Below are 6,155 nucleotides of genomic sequence, written 5' to 3' on the forward strand. Positions count from 1 at the left end.
AGTTATTAGCCACCCTTGAAAAGTGACATTAATTGCTGCAAATGTCAAAAACAATTAGATGCATGGTTTCCATGCAATGCAGGTCAATAGAATATCTTGTAAAAAACACACATATATGCTGGGATATAGAGTTTTTTAAGTATTTCAAAAGCAGCTTACCTTGAGGATTTCCTAAGAAATGACACACAAATTCAGACTTTTAGGTTTGACAGCCAAGAAAACACTAGCACCTTCTGGTGGTAACTTCTGAAATATGGCATACTAAGAAGAGGGGGGGGAGCTGCGAAAATGCGATAATATTCGTTGCCTTTCCATGAAGTTTCAGGTTTAGTCTATTTTGATGTTCTAATATATCTGCAAGATATTATACTCTTTTCAACCAAACTTTGTTGTTAAAGTATACCAAAAGGTCATATTTCCCTTGCACTTCCAGGAACAACTTGATTTCATCTTTCAATTCAAAGACACGATTCACAACATTTCCTTTCGACAACCAGCATACTGCAGTGTAGAAAAGAAGAACCTCGTGATCATAATCCATGTATTTGCACAGTTCTTTAAAGAGACGGGTGTTAAGAGCTCCAGATTTGATGTAATTTACGATTTTTATCAGCGAATCAAGTACCTCATGCAGAGGAGTTAGGCCTCAAACAATAGAGGCATTTCACCATTACTCCCAAACTCTCAACACATATTTCAACCAACTGTGACAGAATAGCGTACCTAGTAAGATATCCAGGGTTCCAGGGGCTAGCTCAGGTGTCGATCAAACCCCGGATTCACTAAATAAAAAAATTAAACGATTGAAATAGAAATAAAACAAGGTCTTTCGTGCTCGTAACGTGGTCTCGTTATATTTTTTATTTTTAGTTTCACAAATTTATATTTGGGCTTTTACAGTTGTAGTCGTCAGGTCCGTATGGTTCATAGATAAGATTCGCAAGAGTCGAACAAAATTATTCCTGCTAAACAGCGCCATCTCTGAGCTGTACCTGAACTACTTTAGAAAAAGCCCGCCAATTTTGAAAATATATTTTAATTAAAAATTGGATTATAAAATAACATACACTCAATTATTATCGAAGTTATATATTTTTAGTTTTCGTACTTATTTCTACAGTCATATTTAAATTGAGTATGTCATAAAGACAAACCCGATATTAAATATAATTGTGGAAAAGTAAGAAAAATTAAAATATATAATTACATAATAATTAAGTGTATGTTATTTTATAATTCAAAGTCTTCAAGTAAATAATAGCAGTGAAAATAATAAAAGACGATTATTTAAATTACTTCATATATTATATTCTTCACATACATAAATTGGAACATCTCAGACACAAACCTATTGAAAACATATTCATAATATTATGTAGGTATTATACAAATAATATGGATAGTATTTATGTCGGGTTGAACAGGCAAACAGCTTGTAACTCTTTTGATGCATCAGCTGTAGCGCGTAGTCGAGTCAGGTCCATTTGGATGTGTTGAGAAGATGCATGAACGGCCGCATTCTTGAACTCCTTGTTACTAGATAAAAATGTAAACAAATAATAATAACTCACTTCGTAAGAAAGGTGATCATGGTAAATACTAAGAGAAGAAAAAGCGAGATTTGAAAACGCAAGTACTAAACGATTAAAGAATACGTATAAACTATTCGCCGGTACGTACGTATTACATTAAATAAAATGCACAAATTAATGATGCAATCGCTAAACCGTAGACATTATAAAAAAGGCCATCTTTACCTATCTTAATGTTTTTGAAATTCCACAGCTTAGTGACCAAAACCGGCCAATGCCGCCCTCTGAATTGGATCTGACTAAAGGCTGCCCGGACCATTTTCTTGAACTCCTTGTTACTAGAAAATATGTAAACAAATAATAATAACTCACTTCGTAAGAAAGGTGATCATGGTAAATACTAAGAGAAGAAAAAGCGAGACTTGAAAACGCAAGTACTAAACGATTAAAGAATACGTAAAAACTAATCGCCAGTACGTACATATTACATTAAATTCTTTTTTCTTTTTCTTTCGACCACGTCCGATCCTAATGGGATCATATGGGCCTCTACAGAGTAGAGGTTTGTATTGACAGATTTTGTTTTTTTTACGAGAAATGGATGTCAGCCACTTGCTCAACCTATTAGGTCCATACCCTGACACACACAAATTGAAAAACAATATGTGTACTTGCCAGACCCAGGATTCGAACCTGGGACCCATGGCGTTATAGTCCAACGCTTAAGCCGCGCGGCCACCGTGGACGTTACATTAAATAAAATGTACAAATTAATGATTCTATCGCTAAAACGTAGACATTATAAAAAAGGCCATCTTTACTTATCTTAATGTTTTTGAAATTCCACAGCTGTGTTGAATGAATTCTGCATACTCTCATTTACTCCTATTATACTCTGGTTTGCATAAGAGTTTAAGTTTTCTATTCGCGATTAAACGGATCCATTGCCATCGTTGATGATCTGCCTTCGGTAGGATGTAACAAGGCACACCCTTCACCTCACAGCCAGGCACCCAACAACTTCGAGGCATCTGAAATTTTTGGAATGACAATAGTTTCATCATGTAGGTAACCTATAATTGGTTTGAAGTACACTTTTCATGGACTATTTTTTTATGACATAACATAACGAATAAAAGAGAATGATTACATAATTTATTAACATGCTTCAAACTACAGTTACATGTGATAACTCAATGAATTTTTTTGGTTTAGTGAACTCTAATGCTTGATTGATTTCTTAATATTAAGATAACAATTACTGGCTATCGTTTTTATATCAGGACAAATTAATGCATATAAGATGATGTTTCGTATTTGTAAGAATAGAATATCAGTCTGGAAGTCTATTGGTTTATATTCGTAAAATTATTACAATAGTCAGTATGCCAAATGGTTTGTCATGTAAGTATCTTATCTATAATATAAGTATAATAAACACAATGCCAAAATACATACCGATATAATATTAATTCAGGGCAGTCGAATACTATAATCACAGATAACTATAATAACACAATTTGATTGATTGTATTGATAAGTAATATGTAGATATTATAAGATGTTTTAGAGCTGAAATAGTGAAAACGTATCGTATCTTTGAGTGAAATGACAGTTTGACGCAGTGTTGCCATATTTTGAAAGTGGAATTATAGTACAAAGCCTCCAAAATTATAGTATTTGGGGATAAGATATAGTACGCGTTGTCATCTGTTGAAAATGAAAATTTTCCCAATTTTTTACAGTCGACTCGTTTTTATTAGGTGAAATATTTCGTCGCGGGCCGCAGGTTCCCAATTTTTCATGGTCGGCTTGGCCGCAAATTTACAAATTTCCGAAGACCACTCGATTGCGAAATGGCAAGTGCAAAATTATAGTACTTTTATGTAAAATTATAGTACGATTTTCAAAATTATAGTATTTTGGGCGTACTATACCTATTTTATATCGTACATAGTACGCGGACCAAAATTATAGTACAAATACTATAATTATAGTACGGTTGGCAACACTGAATACATGACATATTTATTTTCACGGAGTTGCCATACGTGTGCTTGAAAAAATAATAATCAATTTATTCCCATGTATTTATAAAAACTTTTTCTTAATTTTTTTTTCATCGTATGACCCCTCCAAATATACCAGTATCTACTTGTAAGTTTTATTCTAAATGTCATGTTGTGAACGTACTGAATTAATAATTTGTTGTGTACTCAACGTGTCTTTTTTAAATAAATAAAATAATTTATTGCCAGTGAAAGTATACCTATACATACATTATTCGAATTTGACTTTGAAGTCCTTGGAGATACGGTTTGCTCTTTCTTCTTCGCATGAGGTTATATTCTACTAATTTATTTTCCTTTTTCTTGTCGTTGGTCATTCCTCCCTTTTTATTTACTGGTGATACCCGCGCGTCCATTTTTTATGTAGGGGGTTTGGGACCCTTTTGTCTTCATTATGATATGGCTCAAGGAACCAGGTAGAAGTTACCTGGACTTCCAAGTCAACATGAATAATAAGAGTTTTATTGATAGGTAAAACTCCTTTCATTATTCGAATTTGACTTTGAAGTCCTTGAGATATCTGTTTGTTATCACCTGGTGTTGGGTATGCCAAATTCCTGTAGGCATGTGACAATGATTCATTGACGCGGTATAGTTGAATATAGAAGTTAATGGGTTCTTTTCCCCTTCTGATGGTGGTGTGTCCATCGTTCTCTGGTAGTTGTAGTGAAATGTCGACTCACTACGCCAGTTACCTCTCTTTAAGATGTCATCTATTTGGTATATTTACAGTTTAAGGAAGCCACCACTGAGCGGACACTGCCTGGTGGTTCTTGTACCCCTGCTTCCAACAGTACTGACCTTATCCAATTCCCTATAACTCTCCTAGTGGCTGGTTTTGGTGGTCATCTTGAAGATATAAATAATTCTGAAATAACCCCACCATCCTCTCTCCTTGGGTTTTACATGCAGCCGAGTTTCCGTAACCAGAATACTGGGTCGATGTTTTGACATGTGGATGCGCTTAGCTTGCAATTCGATTGACAATGCTTGGCGGTATCTGTCTTTGCGCCAAACATTGGCCATACAATTATGTGGTCACCTTTATCCACTAATCCATTGTCTACTATTTATTACTGAGTAGTGTGAGGTCATGAACCCTTCGTCCCGATGCGAGAAGCAGCCGAGTAGGTAGCTGTCCTGCGAGACGTTTCGAATAGGTTGTACTCTACCGGTGCTGTTTTCTTAAAATGATGTAGCACTACTTCTACTATCTACACATCTTGCTTGTGTAGCAGTAGAGATGGAAACACCGGCGACATTTGAAAATTTGAGCAAAAAACCATGGCAACTAAAATCAACGACCTTATCGCAACAAACGCGACACGAATTATTAATATTTTTACTGTCATTAGTTACTTATCAATCAATATAAAGACATTGAACATTACAACGATTATTCTAACCTTGTATAACAATAATCTCCTATATATTATTATGAGATTTTGGAAAATGCACTAACAGCCCATTTAAGCGACATTTTATTGTTATTTTTACATCTTCACTTCGAAATGTGCGCTACCAATTGAATTGAACACATTTCAGAAATTTTACATGTACGTGACGTTTATATCCGATATTTTCTTACACACCGTATACAATCGCCATATTTACTCTTTACGCCTCACAGAATGACGTCTTCGTCGCTTAAGACCTTCTAATCCTTTATTTGACAAACGATTTCGATTATTTTTATTCAAATATCGTAATGTAGGCATTGGCGCACTTTTTCCGGTGAAAAAACCAAAATCTTGGTACAATCACTACGTATAATATCTTCTGACAGCGGCGTACGCCACTGTCCGCCATTTCATAGATAACATAATATTCCAAATTTGATTTTTTTGAATACTTCTTTGTGGCTGTTACGCACTATTTTTTTATTGAATAATTACCTAGGCTACTAATTTCCATAGATCACAATATAGTCATATTAAACTAACAAAGTTGCCATTGCAAACAATGAAAGTAATTAATACGAATTGTTATAGTTATCAAAATGAGTCATATTATTATTGTATAATATCTACCTATTTTTATCGTCCATATCATCATCAATCTTGACCTATTCACTGCTGGATGAAGGCCTCCTCAGCCTTATTCGACTTCTTACTTACACATGAATTGTTATATTTATCAAAATCAGTGATATTATATTATTATCTACCTATCTATATATAATGCCATTATTATCACGAGCCTCAATAAATCCACTGCTGGATGAAGGTCTCTCTACGTTGATTGTATGCTTGAGAGTATTGAATTTCTAATGTTATTTATCTACATATTCATATCGTCTTCATAATAATCATCATCATCAAGCAGGATCAATCCACTGCTGGATGAAGATTCCGCAACCTGATTCTACTACTATTAGTTCAACGAATTTGTGATAATATACATATTTCTATCCATCTTATCATCATCGACTTGAACCAATCTACTGTTGGATAATGGTGTCCCTAGCCCGAATCTACTCCTTTCTGTCATATGAATTGCTGTATTTATAAAAATCGGTGTTACTATATTTATCTACATATTCATAATGTCATTA

General features: G+C 34.3%; 1 long non-coding RNA gene across 1 annotated transcript; it reads right to left on the reverse strand.

Annotated features, from left to right (window-relative positions):
* Positions 1-1,289: 1,289 nt before the first annotated feature.
* Positions 1,290-3,153, reverse strand: LOC147080062 (uncharacterized). The gene is made up of 3 exons (XR_015071932.1): positions 2,991-3,153; positions 1,758-2,563; positions 1,290-1,536 (listed from the first exon to the last, which is right to left on the reverse strand). It is a non-coding gene; the product is annotated as an uncharacterized LOC147080062 (long non-coding RNA).
* Between the last annotated feature and the right edge of the window lie 3,002 nt (positions 3,154-6,155).

The sequence above is a fragment of the Rhyacophila brunnea genome, unplaced genomic scaffold (assembly GCF_057557595.1).
Source record: "Rhyacophila brunnea isolate RB1 unplaced genomic scaffold, BYU_Rbru_1.0 scaffold_1, whole genome shotgun sequence".
NCBI lineage: Eukaryota > Metazoa > Arthropoda > Insecta > Trichoptera > Rhyacophilidae > Rhyacophila > Rhyacophila brunnea.